This window comes from Manis pentadactyla, chromosome 6 (genome assembly GCF_030020395.1).
Source record: "Manis pentadactyla isolate mManPen7 chromosome 6, mManPen7.hap1, whole genome shotgun sequence".
Classification (NCBI taxonomy): domain Eukaryota; kingdom Metazoa; phylum Chordata; class Mammalia; order Pholidota; family Manidae; genus Manis; species Manis pentadactyla.
The window spans coordinates 113,423,358-113,439,254 of record NC_080024.1 but is presented as its reverse complement, the minus strand read 5'-3'; the positions used below and the strand labels follow the sequence as shown (position 1 = coordinate 113,439,254).

The 15,897-nt window shown below is 40.0% G+C and overlaps 1 non-coding gene across 1 annotated transcript; it reads right to left on the bottom strand.

Moving 5' to 3' along the window:
• Positions 1-8,663: 8,663 nt before the first annotated feature.
• Positions 8,664-8,770, bottom strand: LOC118932246 (U6 spliceosomal RNA). The gene has a single exon (XR_005032670.2). It is a non-coding gene; the product is annotated as a U6 spliceosomal RNA (small nuclear RNA).
• Positions 8,771-15,897: the final 7,127 nt, after the last annotated feature.

The following is a 15,897-nucleotide window of genomic DNA, read 5'->3' as shown; positions in this document are numbered from 1 at the left end:
TATAAAATAAATATCCTGTGTACTTTAAGCCTACTGTGTATGGATTGTTGTATTATGTATAATGGAAATTTATACATCTGGACAATTTAAATTCTCCAAGGTCACTCCTCATGCTTAGGAAAGATGTGCAATGAAAATTTATTACCTTATTTGCATGTTTTAGAAATTGTAAGGATTTACTGGAGAAACTGATTTATAGACTCATAACAGTGACTACACCATACATAGAATGGTACTATATTTGTATAAGGAAGTCAACAAATACAAATGAATAACAGAATAAACTCTATTTGCTTGGAGGCAGTATAGCAAAGTGATTAAGAATTTGGATTCCAGAGTCAAACTGGGTTAAAACTCCACTTTATTAGTTTTGTAAACTAGAACAAATTACCTAACATTTCTGTATGTTCATTTTCCTCTTTGTAGAAGGGAACTGATAACAATGCTTGCTCTATGTAGTTTATTATAAGGATTAAGCAGATCATCCCTTTAACACATTGAAACTGACACCTGGTAAATGACATCATTTGGTAAATATCTACTGTTATTACTATAGTGGTGCCTCTCTCCGGAAACCACTAGTCTAATATGCAAATTATTCCATGACAACACTACCCAAGCTAACACTTTGTTGATATCTTTCCAGTGGGAACATTTTTCATTCATCAGTGCAATGTAAGCAAATAGGTGGAACCAAAACAAAGAAGGAAGAGCCTTGCAAGGCTAAGAGAAATAAGAGGAAGGGTTGGACATAAAGAATGGCAAGTGGCAGAGGGAATGCGGAGGCCCTGTCCTGGGGACAGTATCTGTGTGCCAGGTGCTCATGGAGGGAGAGCCAAGAGCATAAATGCTAACTTGCATGTGGGGCTGGTGACGCTGGTGATGCACGGTGTTGAACATAAAGGTCCTACAGCTAACTCAGCCTAAACTGCATAGAATAAAGCCATGCAAGAAATGATTTCTACAGCAGTTTTCAAACTTCAGCCACAGAGTTCTCTCTTCATTTGAAACCCATTCTATAAACCAGATGGAGCTGCTTTACTTGAAGAGATTTCTCTCCTGTGGTGTCACTACCTCCCAGTGGGGCCATGATGTTGGTGTGGGTGGAAAAAGCAGAACTGCTAGAGACTGAGGGATAGCTGAAATACAAGGGTTTATTGAGCCTTCACAGATGCAGCCAGAAAAAGGACCAAGTCCTGGAACTGGACGTTCCTGCCCCACCAGCAGCAAGGCCAGGCCAGTTAACAGGAACAGCTTGTCTGCCAGGCTCAAGAAGCAGGGCACATTTATAAAAGGTCTCAAGGAAAGATGGTTTCCTCAATTTACAATTGGTCATAGATCAGGAAGGTAGGCTAACATCAAGTGGGGAAAGTCCAGGGATGGGAGTTAGTCAGTAGAGAAGGCCCATGGGTTGGTGGTTGATGGTGGTCAAACACCATTCATGCTAAAGAGAGTGGTTCTGGGGACCTTCTAGCTAATTGTTCAAATGACTTCATCCAGGAATGTGGAGTCTCTGGTTAGCCACAGCCCATGGCTATTGACTGATGACCTTCCCTTGTCTCTCCCCTCAATACTTCAGGCCTTCTGTCAACTTTAGGACATCTCAGAACTTTTCTTCATCAAGGTGATAAATCCCCTCTGTTCCTGGATCCCACGTATTTTCAGGGGTCTTGCTACTAGAGGTATTCTCTCTAGGAACCATGGATCTTTCTCTTTCTCTCCCTTCCCTTCAAGCCTAAAGAAATCTCTCTGCTCTGACTAGCTACTTCCTCTACCTCAGACAATCTCCATCCCTTGGGTTTATGTTTTTATTATACTAAAGCAGCCAGCCTGAGAAACTTCACAGGCATTCCACACCTCCTGCCTCCCTTGAGGCCTTGAGCAGGGCTGGGCTCCCAGTTTGGCTGAGCAAATGGAAGTAGGTATGGAGGGTGGGGGGAGGTGTCATCAGTATATCTAGTCAAGCAGTTTTCTGTTTATTAGGAGGTGATTTGATTTTTTTATCTGTCTGCTCCATTAGACTGTAAATTTCTTGAACACCAAGCCACATCAGTTTCTCTCTACCATGTATCCAGGCAGCTTACGCAGTAAGTGGCAAATGGTGGACACTCAATAAAAAGCGAGGGAATAAATTAACTGCTAGAGCTGCACAGAAAAGCACTCATTTGTCCAAATCTCTTACAGGATGACACTTTAACCATCTGAAATTCATGCCCTCCTCTCTAAATCTCATGAATTCCCTATGTCCCCTTGTAGATTTTTCCAATGGTTCTCTTTTAACTGTCAGTAAGCATTACCTTTTATTTTAAACTCTTCTATTTCAAGATGTCTATTTCCTCTAATGTGCCTTCTGCAGAAATGGCTAATCACGAGTTATCACCCTTACACATAGTTCTTTAGGTAATTGAAAACACTCAGGTCATCCCTCTGCTGACGTTCCCATGCACCAAATAAGTCAAACTCTTAATATTTTTTTCACAAACCTAATTTTTCATTAGTTTTTAATTTTGGATGTGATATTTTTCTCTGGTTTCAGCCAATTTTCTTCATGCCACTTCCTAAATGGAGAGGCCAGAAGTGAGTGAAAAGAACACCTCTACTGTCTGGCTGAATACACCCTTGATCTGTATACCTTCCATTGAACATACTAACAGGTGCCCACAGCACACTGATTTCTGGGGCCTGAGTCATGGACTGATCACTAGAAAAACTGAGGTCAAGTTCATAGCCTGGCTCTGATACTTCCATCTCTACAAACCCGGGCAAGTGACTTAATGTTGGGTAGTAATCGTTGTGCTGACCTCAGTGGGCTGTTGCTGGAGGGATGGGGGTGGTAAAGGAATTAACGCCTTTAGAACCATGGCTGCCACTAAGTACAGGTTCAATGAATTTTAGTGATTATTTCTGCTGCTGTTGGTGTCATTACTACTATTACCTTTCAGCCGCAGTGCAATCAAAAGAATTTTAAAATACAGCAAGTCACAGGGAAGCTGTAGTAGGGGAGAAAGAAAGGAGGTTGGTAGGAAAAGTGCACCAAGGTGAGTGGAGACCTTAAAGATTCTCACCTACTTCCTCCTTGATAACCAAGTCTAGCCTTCTCTGGTTCATGTCAGATGTTCGCTATTTGTTGGATTGGATTAGTCAATTTACCCTCTTGCCATCTATACGTCTCTCTCAGCAAGATTTTTTTTTAATTCAAGTTTTCCCACTTACTAGCCACGTGACTAAGGGAAATGTAAGTTATGTTTCTGAGTTTCAGAGTCATCATTATGAATCGGTCATGATCACAGTGATGAATCAGAAACTCTGGAGACCAAGAAATCTCTGAAATAAAAGGGCCAATTGAGCCATTACAGAGGTGACCAGGAAAAGGACTGAGTCCTGGGACAGAAAGTTTCTGTTTCACCAGTGTCAAGGCCAGTTAACAGATCAACTTAAGTCTGCCAGACAAGAAACTGGGGACTACAAGGGGTCTTAAGGAAAGAAAGTTCTTTAAATTCACATTGGTTATAGATAAAGAAGGTGGCCTAACTCAAAGTGGGGAAAGCCTAGGGTTAGATGGTTAGTCCGTAGAGAAGGCCTGTGGATTGGTTATTGATCATGGACAGACACTGGTCATGCACACAAGGGTGGTTCTGTGGACCTTGTAGATAATTGTTCAAAGGACTTCATCCAGGAATGTGGAGTTTCTGGTTAACTCTGTCCTGCTGCTATTAACTGATTACCTTCCCTTGTCTTTCTCCCTCATTGTCTGGCCCTTACAATACTTAATTTAGGACATTTCAGAATTTTTCCTTAACAACAGAATCATGGGTTGAAATGAGGATTAAACAAGATAAGGCAGATATTACCCTTTCTCTCTCAGGCCACTGCAACAGAGCAAATATTACAATGAATTGAGTCAAATGGATCTTTTGGTTTCCCATTGCATAAAAAAGTTACATATATACTATACTGTAGTCTAATAAGTGTGCAATAACATTATGTATAAAAAAATGTGCAAACTTTAATTACAAAGTACTTTGTTACTAAGAAATAATAAACATGACCGAGCTTTCAGTGAGTTGTATTCTTTTTGCTGGTGGAGGGTCGTGATTCCATGTTGCTGGCTGATGACTGACCAGGGTGGTGGGTGCTGAAGGCTGAGTGGCTACGGCAATTTCTTAAAATAAGACAATTAAGTTTGCTGCATTGATTGAATCTTACTTTCACAAATGACTTCTCTGAAATATGCAATGCTGTTTGATAATAATGTTTACCGACAGTAGAACTTCTTCCAAAATAGGAGTCAGTCCTTTCCTACCCTGTGGTTGCTTTGTCAACTATGTTTATGTAATATTATAAACCTTATTTGTTGTCTTTCAACAATCTTCATGGCATCTTCACCAAGAATAGTTTACATCTCAAGAAACCATTGTCTTTGTTCATCCATGAGAAGTAATTTCTCATCTGTTCAAGTTTTATCAGGAGAAGCAGCAATTCAGTCCCATCTTCAGGATCCATTTCTAATTCTAGTTCTTTTGCTGTTTCCATCACATCTGCTGAGAATCCTCTGCTGAAGTCTTGAACCCCTCAAAAGTTACCCATGAGGGCTGGAATCAACTTCTTCCAAACTCCTGTTCATGTTGATATTTTGACCTCTTCCCATAAATCATGAATGTTCTTAATGACATCCAGAATGGTGAATTTTTGCTAGAAGTTTTTAAATTTACTTTGACCCAGGTCCATCAGAGGAATCTCTATATGTGGCAGCTATAACCTTACAAAATGTATTTCTTAAATAATAAGGCTTTAAAGTTGAAATGACTCCTTGATCCATGGGCTGCAAAATGGACATTGTGTTTGCAGGCATTAAAACACAGTAACCTTGTACATCTCCATCAGAACTGTTGAGTAACCAGGTACATTGTCAATGAGCAGTAATAATTTTGAAAGGAATCTTTTTTCTGAGTAGTAGGTCTCAACAGTAGGTTACATACTCAGTGAATCAGTAAATAATGTTGTAACAGGTCTGTTGTCATCTAGGCTTTATTGTTCCATTTCTAGAGTACAGCAGGGGAGATTTAGCATAAATATTAAGGGCCCTACGATCTTGCAGATTGTAAGTGAACATTGGCTTCAACTTAGTCACCAGCTGGATTATTCTCCAACAAGAGGGTCAACCTATCCTTTGAAGCTTTGAAACCAAGCATTGACTTCTCCTTAGCAATGAAGTCCTAGATGCCATCTTCTTGCATTCTGAGACTGTTTTGTCTACACTGAAATGTATTGTTCAGTGTAGCCACCTTCATCAATAAGCTTAGCTAGATCTTCTGGGTAACCTGCTTCAGCTTCACATCAACACTAACTGTTCACCTTGTGCTTTGTGTTAGGGAGACAGCTTTTTCCCTTAAACTTCATGAACCATCCTTTGCTAGGTTCCAACTATTCTTCTGCAGCTTCCTCCCCTCTCTCAGCCTTCACAGAATTAAAGCAAGTGTGGGCCTTGCTCTGGATTAGGCTTTGACTTCAGAGAATGTTGTGGCTGGTTTGATCTTCTTTCCAGACCACCAAAACTCTCCATATCAACAGTAAGGCTGTTTTATTTTCTTATCATTTGTGTGTTCTCTGGAGTCACACTTTCGGTTTCCTTCAAGAACTTTTCCTTTGCATTCACAAGTTGGGAAATTGTTTGGCACAAGAGACCTGGCTTTTGGCCTATCTCGGCTTTTTTTTCTTCTTTCTTTTTTTTTTTATTTTGATATCATTAATATACAATTACATGAGCAACATTGTGGTTACTAGATATCCCCCCATTATCAAATCCCCACCACATATCCCATTACAGTCACTGTCCATCAGCATAGTAAGACGCTATAGAGTCACTACTTGTCTTCTCTGTGCTATACTGCCTTCCCTGGGCACCACCCTACATTATGTATGCTAATCGTAATGCCCCTTATTCCCCTTATTCCCCTTCCCACCCACCCTCCCCAGTCCCTTTCCCTTTGGTAACTGTTAGTCCATTCTTGGGTTCTGTGATTCTGCTGCTGTTTTGTTCCTTCAGTTTTTGCTTTGTTCTTATATCCACAGATGAGTGAAGTCGTTTGGTACTTGTCTTTCTTCACCTGACTTATTTCACTGAGAATAATACCCTCTAGCTCCTTCCATGTTGGTACAAATGGTAGGATTTGTTTTTCTTCTTACGACTAAGTAATACACTATTCTGTATATGTACTACATCTTCTTTATCCATTCATCTACTGATGGACACTTAGATTGCTTCCATTTCTTGGCCATTATAAATAGTGCTGTGATAAACATAGGGGTGCATATGTCTTTTTGAAACTAGGCTGCTGCATTCTTAGGGTAATTTCCTAGAAGTGGAATTCCTGGGACAAATAGTATTTCTATTTTGAGTTTTTTGAGGAACCTCCATACTGCTTTCTACAATGGCTGAACTAATTTACATTCCCACCAGCAGTGTAGGAGGGTTCCCCTTTCTCCACATCCTCGCCAACATCTGTTGTTGTTTGTCTTTTGGATGGTAGACATCCTGACTGATGTGAGGTGTTATCTCATTGTGGTTTTAATTTGCATTTCTCTGATGATTAGCGATGTGGAGTATCTTTTCCTGTGCCTGTTGGCAATCTAAATTTCTTCTTTGGAGAAGTGTCTATCCAGGTCCTCTGACCTTTTTTAATTGGCTTATTTGCTTTTTGTTTTGTTGAGGTATGTAAGCTCTTTGTATATATTGGATGTCAACCCCTTATCAGATATGTTATTTATGAATATATTCTTCCATACTGCAGGATACCTTTTTGCCCTACTGATGGTGTCCTCTGCTGTACAAAAGCTTTTTAGTTTGATTTAGTCCCACTTGGTCATTTTTGCTTGTTTTCCCTTGCCTGGGGAGATATGTTCATGTGTTTTTGCATATGTTTTCTTCTCAGAGTTTTATGGTTTCATGATTTACATTCAGGTGTCTGATCCATTTTGAGTTTACTTTTGTGTCTGGATTTAGACAGTAATCCAGTTTCATTCTCTTACATGTAGCTGTCCAGTTTCACCAACACCAGCTGCTGAAGAGGCTGTCATTTCCCCAATAATAAATTTAGACTTTTCATTTACAGTTGTTCTTCCTTCTTTAAATAGGCCTGGATTGCTATATACTTTTCTCTTAGAACTACCTTTGCTGTGTCCTACAGAAGTTGGGGTGTTGTGCTGTTGCTTCCATTTGTCTCCATATTTTTCTTGATCTCTGTTTTAATTTGGTCATTGATCCATTGATTATTTAGGAGGATGTTGTTAGGCCTCCATGTGTTGTGAGCCTTTTTGTTTTCTTTGTACAATTTATTTCTAGTTTTATAGCTTTGTGATTGAGAAGTTGGTTGGTAGATTTCAATCTCTTTCAATTTACTGAGGCTCTTTTTGTCACCTAGTATATGATTTATTCTGGAAAATGTTCTATGTGCACTTGAGAAGAATGTGTATCCTGCTGCTTTTGGGTAGCATGCTTTATAGATGTCTGCTAGATCCATCTGTTCTAATGTGTTGTTCAGTGCCTCTGTGTCCGTACTTAATTTCTGTCTGCTTGATCTGTCCTTTGGGGTGAGTGGTGTGTTGAAGTCTCCTAAAATGAATGCATTGCATTCTATTTCCTCCTTTAATTCTGTTAGTATTTGTTTCACATATGTCGGTGCTCCTGTGTTGGGTACATAGATATTTATAATGGTTATATCCTCTTGTTGGATTGACCCCTTTATCATTCTGTAATGTCCTTCTTTGTTTCATGTTACTTTCTTTGTTTTGAAGTCTATTTTGTCTGATACAGGTACTGGAACACCTGCTTTTTTCTCCCTATTGTTTGCATGAAATATCTTTTTCCATCCCTTCACTTTTAGTCTGTGTATGTCTTTGGGTTTGACATGAGTCTCTTGTAGGCAGCATATAAATGGGTCTTGGTTTTTTATACTTTGTGTAATTCTGTGTCTTTTGATTGGTGTATTCAGTCCATTTACACTTAGGATGATTATCTATAGATATGTACTTATTGCCATTGCAGGCTTTGGATTCATGGTTACCAAAGATTCAAGGGTAGCTTCTTTACTATCTAACCGTCTAACTTAACTCACTTATTAAGCTATTATAAACACAGTGTGATGATTCTTTATTTCTTTCCCTTCTTTTTCTTCCTCCTCCACTCTTTGTATGTTAGGTGTTTTATTCTGTACTCTTTGTGTTTCCCTTGACTGACTTTGTGGATAGCTGATTTTATTTTGCATTTAGTTAGTGTTTAGTTGGTCTACTTCCTTTGCTGTGTTTTCATTTTTTCTTTGGTGACAAGTATTTAGCCTTAGGCATACTTCCATCTAGAGCAGTCCCTTTAAAATATACTGTAGAGGTGGTCTGTAGGAGGTAAATTCCCTCAACTTTTGCTTATCAGGGAATTGTTTAATCCCTCCTTCAAATTTAAATGATAATCTTGCTGGCTACAGTATTCTTGGTTCAAGGTCCTTCTGTTTCATTGCATTGAATATATCATGCCATTCCCTTCTGGCCTATAAGATTTCTGTTGAGAAGTCTGATGATAGCCTGATGGGTTTTCCTTTGTAGGTGATATTTTTTCTATCTCTGGCTGCACTTTTTTTTCATGAAGTGTGACATATTTTCTTTTTTTTAAAAAATATATGGAACGCTTCATGAATTTGTATGTTACCCTTGCAAAGGGGCCATGCTAATCTTCTCTGTTTCATTCCAATGTTAGTGTATGTGCTGCCGAAGTGAGCACCTCTGGCTGCTTTTAATACTCTGTCCTTGTCTTTGATCTTTGCCATTTTAATTATTATTTGTCTTGGTGTTGTCCTCCTTGGGTCCCTTGTGTTGGGAGATCTGTGGACTTCCATGATCTGAGAGACTTTTTCCTTCCCCAGATTGGGGATGTTTTCAGCAATTATTTCTTCAAAGACACTTTCTAGATGTGTTCTGTTCCCTGATTTCTATTCCATTAACAGTCTCTTCCACCTCATCCAGTCTGCTCTTAAATCTTTGCATTGTTTGTTTCATTTCTGTTATCTCCCTACTGAATTCATCCCTTAGCTCTTGAATATTTCTCTCTATGCTTATGATTTTTATTTTGAATTCTTTTTCAGGAAGATTGCTTATTTCAGTCTCACCAAGTCCTCTTTCTGGTGTTTGAGGGATTTTGGGCTGAACAAGGTTCTTCTGCCTTTTCATGGCAATGGGAGTGGTCACCGGCAAGTGGCTCATGTGTCAGCTGGGAGAATGAAGTCCCTTCCTGCTTGTGGTTGCCTTGCTTGTCTTCTCTGTCTGTGCTGGTTAACCATGCACAGGGAGCAGCCTCTGGGTTAATCCCCTTGGCTGCCATGGTTGGGGTGGTCCTTGGCATGGCGTAGGGCATTGGTGGGGGTCACAGGCCAGTAGTGCCTTTGTCTGCTGCAAGGACAAAGCCCCTTTGTGCCTCCCTTTATCAGCTCCTGTCTCCACTGTCTGTACCAGTCAACCGCATGCAGAGAGAAGCCTCTGGGTTTGAGCTGGTTAGCAGCATGCAGGGAGAAGCCTCTGTGTTAAGCTGTGTGGCTGCTGTAGGCGGGGTAGCTCTCCCGCTGGTCTATAGTAATGGTGGGTACAACTGGTTTGCTTGCAGGTGTTGTCTGGGAGGAAGGAATGGCAAGCTGCTTAATGCTGTGAGGGTTCTTGGCCAACCAGGAGGATACGGTGCCTGAAGTCCCTTAAAGTTCCCAGCCTGCTGAGCTGAGTATGCCAGGACGATTTTGTCCACCTGTTAAACCCTTGTCCCTTTAAGACTTTTGAAGTATCTGCTTTTCTTTTGTCCCAGGGTAGCCAGCTGTGGGAATCTGTTCACAGTCTTAGTCTCGGATTTTGCTTCTCTGCTCCTCTAATATCCAGAGCACCATGCAATGTGTGTCTATGCTCCCAGGGCAGATTACTAGGGCTGGTTATTTAGCAGAGTCCTGTGCTTTCACTCCCAACCTGCTCTGATTCTTTTCATCCTGACAGTAAGCTGGGCTGGGGTGAGTGCTTGGGTCCTGCCAGGTCATGGCTTTGTATCCTACCCTTTTTTGTGAGATGTTGAGTTCTTGCAGACGTAGACTGGCTCGTGTACTGTAACTTCTGGTCACTCTTTTAGGAATAGTTGTATTTGCTGTATTTTCAAAATATATATGGTTTGGAGAGATTTCTGCCACCCTACTCACACCTCCATCTTTTCCTCTCTCTTATCGGCATTTGACATGCCTTCCTCATTAAGCTTAGTGATTTGTAGCTTTGGACTTAAAGTGAGACATGCAACTCTTCATTTCACTTGAACATTTAGAGGTCACTGCAGGATTAATAACTGGCTTAATTCCAGTATTGTTGTATCTCAGGGAATAGGAGGCCCTGAGGAACCAGAAAGATGGGGAAATGGCCGGTCAGTGAAGCAATCAGAATACACACATTTACCCATTAGATTCACCATCTTATATAGGCATGGTTTGTGGTGCTCCTCTAAAATTACAATAGTAACATCAAAGATCACTGCTCACAGATCACCTTAACAAATATAATGGGAAAATTTGAAATATTGTGAGAATTACCAAAATATGATAGAGACACAAAATGAGCAAATCATATTGGAAAAATCATGCTGACAGACTTGCTTAATGGAGGGATGCCACAAAACTTCAATTTGTAAAAAATGCAGTGTCTGTGAAGCACAATAAAATGAGGTATGCCTGTAATGTTTGTTGTATTTTGTATGTGTTAATGATTTTCTCTGATGTTATTATTTCACAAAACATGGCAGAGACATAGTGATGTTTCCAGGAAGTGAACTTATGAAAGTTGTGAAGACAGCTCTCCAAAATATTTGTATTGAATATTTTATATATTCCTCAGCTCCCACTGATGTTAGTATATAACATAATTGCTGTACTCATTGTGGAATTCTGATTTGGGGGAAATGTTTTCTTTTTCTTCCATTCTTCCTTTCTTTCCTTCTTCTTTCTTTCTAGTAAATAACTTTTTTTAATCCCGTTTAAAGACCACAGAACAAACTGAGAATTTGCTGCAAGGACTTCCTTAGTGATAAGCTTCCAGCACCTTCCCAGCCTCTCCAGTGCAACACTTTTACAAACGATTTTGGGAAACTCTTGAATTATTGCTAGAAGAATCGTAACTCATAGCCTCAGTATCTGTCTGCAGTAGATGCAGGTGACAGGTCTTGTTTAGATGATATATATTCCCAAAGGTGCTCAGAGCACACAGCTCCAAACTTAAATGTTCAGAAGCTACATTACACCAGCACACAACTGATTACAACCATGAGTGCCTCAGACACCACAAGTACCCCAAACTGATCATCAAGTACCTCCACAGCAGGACAACCACCTTTTGTTGTTCTGCTTCGCCATCCTCATGTGCTCCACTTCAGCAGCAGGGCCACGCTCCTGAGATCTGATGTCACAGCGCCCAGCCCATCTGCAGGGGAGCACAGAACCCTGTCCTTTCTTGCTTTCATTGCCTGGGGTAGCTCTGAATCAGATGATAATTGCTGCAACAGTTCTTCATATATGCTATTTCTTGCTTTCTTTGACCAGTTTGGGTTTCTATGAAAATCCTACTTGTTTAATATGTTGATCAAATATCTGCTTCCCAAAGAAAATTGCAGCTTCAACACACATGTACACATCTCACAATTAATACCAGTGTCTAAACTTCAATACTATATTACAAGCCCCTCATGATGAAAATCAACTAAAAAATGTAATTAAAGTTCCTTTTTAGAAGATGCTTAAATACTGGTATATTACATCAAAGGATTGAACTTTTAAAATAAATAATCTAAATAGATACTGAGAATGGAATTTGATTACCATCAGTGCCTATTCCTAATAACTTCATGAGTGGAAATGAGAATGAAAGGATGCTTTCTCACAGTGATGAATAATATGTGGTTTAAATCAAAAGTACCTAACAGTAACTACTAGAAACAGTTTCATGAAAATCCAGAATAAAATAAAGGACCCCAAAATTATGAATATTGTTTAGTATTTTAGGTAGTTTCTGATAATTACAAAAGGGCAGGAAACAAAAATTGGAGGTATAGGCATAGAAAAGGAAAAGATAAATTATTACACCTTGTAGATGGCATAATTGTAAATCTAAAAGTGGCAAAAATACAACTGACCAATTATGAGAATTTAAAAAGAATTCAATTATCACAAAGTAAATATACTAAAATTAAATGTGTATATATATCATCAATGGCCACCTAAAAAAACTGCAATTAAAAATTTCCATTCAGAAGAGTAACTAACTAGACAGTATCCCTGGGGGGTACAGTCTTAACAACGGGTGTTGGGGCCTAAAGGAAAACAAGGCAAAACATGGGGCCTGGGGGGATTAGAATAAATCAAGTGATGTGAGTGAAGACAGGGCCTCCAGGTCCCGGCAGCACCCCGGCTGGCAGACCCCCCAGGAGACCAGCGCTAGTCCAGGTGGTGCTGGAGCACATCAGACCTGCCAGGCAAGCTTCCCTGCATGGCCTTGGCAGTCACCAGTTCCTGTGCCTGGACTCTTGGTCCCCAAACACCCTCATGGCTCACTCCCCACCTGCTTCCTGCTTTGGCACAAAGGTCACCGAGTGGAGCCTCATTCTGACAGTTCTATTAAAAATGAGGAAGTAGCCGCTGGGCCCATCCCCACTTCCCGCATCATTTTCTCCACTGCACTCACTACCTTGGAACACAGTGCACTAATTTACTCCTTTATCTGCTCTCTCCCCTAATAGTGTGATCTCCATGAAAGCAGGGATTTTTTTTAGTCCATATTGTTCACTGCTGAATGAAAGAATGAATGAATGAATGAAAGAAACAAAATACAGTTGACCTTTGAACAACATGGGTTTGAACTCTGTAGGTCCACTTATACAGGGATTTTTTTCAATAAAAATATTGGAAACTTTTTGGAGATTTGTGACAGTTTGAAAGAACCCTTTCTTTCTCTAGCTTACCTTATTGCAAGAATAAACACATACAACATACAAATATGTGTTCATTGTGTTATTGGTAAGGCTTCCAGTTCACAGTAGGCTATTAGTACTTAAGTTTTGGGGGAGTCAAAATATACCGGGATCTTGATGCACATGGGGGTGGGGAACCCCTACCCTCCAGTTGTTCAAGGGTCAACTGTATGCATACATTTTAAAGATAGAAAGAAAACACCAGAAATAAGTTTGCAATAGTAATGATATTATGAATGATTATTTTTATTTTATTTTCCAAACATTTTGTAGCTTGAGTTAGTACCTTTACTTAGTAATATAAAATTATATTTTAAAAGATTATTATTCTACCTATCTAGCTCATTTCCCAAGTTGTTTGCTAGGAAAAAGGAATATGCAGAGAACAGACAGACTCATTCTACAGGTTAACAACAAAAAACAAGCACACGGTCTATTTCCGTTAGGCCTCCCTCCTTTTGATTTCATTGTTTTAAATCTTAGATGTTCTTAACTATAGCTATTATCTATATAACTATAGCTGTAATCTGTGCCTTTAACTCACATTTTTATCTTCACCTTTTAATTACCATTGTTTTTCAAATGGATCAAACTTCTCCTATCCCAAACTGAATACCTCCAACTAATCCCAAACTGAAATTAGCACGATTAATTGTATTTTACCAAAATGTTCTTAATTGGATATCCTTTTCTTTCAACATGAATCCTTCTTGCATTATTAATGCTCAGTGAATTTTCTGTTTTAATTCCATCCCAGCTGCTGGACCTGTTGTTCTTAAAAAGCCCACTCACTCTTACCACTTACACACATTTTTGAACAATTATATTTTAAACTGAGCTACTAAAAATTAAAATTACTTATCAGGTGGATATTCTAAGAAAACTTTGAGCCTTAGATCAGGGAGACAGTTGATGACAGTTTGTAGTAACTCCTGTAGAAAGATTTTCAGTCTTTGTATATTTGAGGGATGGTTTGAAACCTAGTCACCTAGTTGGTTGGAGGAATTCTTTGTATGTATGGTATGTTCTAAATGCTAGGCTACTGCTTCCACACTCATAGGCAATGAGCTATTATTGTAGTATTTCGAGAGCTCGGCCCAGTGCTCTGGGCAGAGGCAGTGATGCTAGTGCTTGACTTACTGCTGGGAGAACAAGCCGGGTAATAAACCCTTTCACCCCAAGAACGTTTTACTGTCATTTTCTTTGGTCACACTGAATCCATAGTGAACTTGCCTGGGGCTGAAACCCATTGGCAAGGCATCTGGAGACCCTTTTTTATGTGAGGACCCTTAGCCTAAGGATTGTCCCATGTAAAGGACTTTGGGGCTTATTTCCAGCCATCTTCCTTCCCCAATACATGTCAAGACTCCCTGAGAAGGAAACACTGGCCACTCTAAGGTTCCCAAAGAGTCTAATTCAGTTTTGATTATAACCAGGTGATTAGAGCTTGGGAATGAAAGTTTATATGATAGTTACATTTAATTTTTAGTAAAAGGTCCATGGCTTGTCATTTCTACATTTTCTGGAACTATTCAAGATTTACTACTAGGCATAACCAAGCACTTTTGAAATTAGATGATCTTATAACCTTCATGAAAGGGCTTCTTAACCTTTGCAAAATGCCAAACATTTCCACTCAAGCAAAAATCAAACTGGCAGCTGTCCTCCTGCTCTGAGCACAGCCCAAGTGGCAGAAAGCTCCTGAAGCAGTCAGCTCCTGGACAACTGTTTGTTCATTTCCTTTTAGTGACGCAAACAAGCCCCCATCAAGGCCACTTGTGTGAGATCCTGACCCCTTTCTGTGTTTTCTTGGCCCCAAAGAGCTCATGATGTAACTTGCTGGCAAAGCAAATGTGCCAAAAGATGTTTGCTTGGCTGCATTCCAAACAGCAAAACTATCACACGTTTATCCTATAGCAATAGCAATATCTAAATGCTCAAGACAGAAATGTCAGAGCATATGTTAGGATATTCTGTATAATTAGGCCTTGCCTTTACCTCAGTGATCCACACTAAGTTCTTTGTCCAGACTATACCTGTTGGGCCTGATTATACTTGTTAGAGGCTATTGAAGAGGGCAGTACCAGGCGGAGGAAATCCCCAGAGCTGGGCCCAAAAGGTAGCTTAAGTTGAAAATATCTATCCATGGAGAAGCCACTCCTACTAAAGAATGGCTGTTAGTGAAACTAGGGAGTGGAATCTGTGGTTGAAACTGCTACTGTCTCCCCCTGTCCATTTCTTCCTTTAGCCCCGGTTTTAGTTGCTGGACCCATGGCTAACCAGTTAAAGGCTCCATTTCCTAGCTCCCTTGCAGCCAGACATGGCCATGCAAATACAGTCTGGCCAGTCGAATGTTGAGTTGACCGTGATGCATGCACCTTCTGAGTTGTTTGCCTAAAGGGAAAGGGAGATGGTTCCGACTTTCTCTTTACCCCTCCCCACTGGCTGGAAAGTGAACAGAAGTAGAGGCAAGGGGCTCAGTCACAGACTATAAGCTGGAAGCTGCGTGTTAAGGAAAGCAGAGCAAGGAGTCTAGCTCCCCAACCCCACAGAGGTACCGTATTAGCTCTGGGCTATTTGCACTCATGCTGCTGTGGGAGGTATACATACAAACCTATCTTGACAAAGCCACTGTTATTTCACCCTTTGTTACAGCAGTCAGACTTGTATTTCAATTAAAACAAATCCAAGGTCAAGACCTGGAAAGTAGAAAATTAGTCTATCAAGCTGTTTTATTTACATAAACATGATAAGCTAAGGTCAAAAGTGAGAATTAAAAAAAAAGTGAGGGAAAACCTCTTACCTCATGCTGCTATAATAAAATACCACAGACTTGAGTGGCTTACCGACAGAAATTCATTTCCCACAGTTGT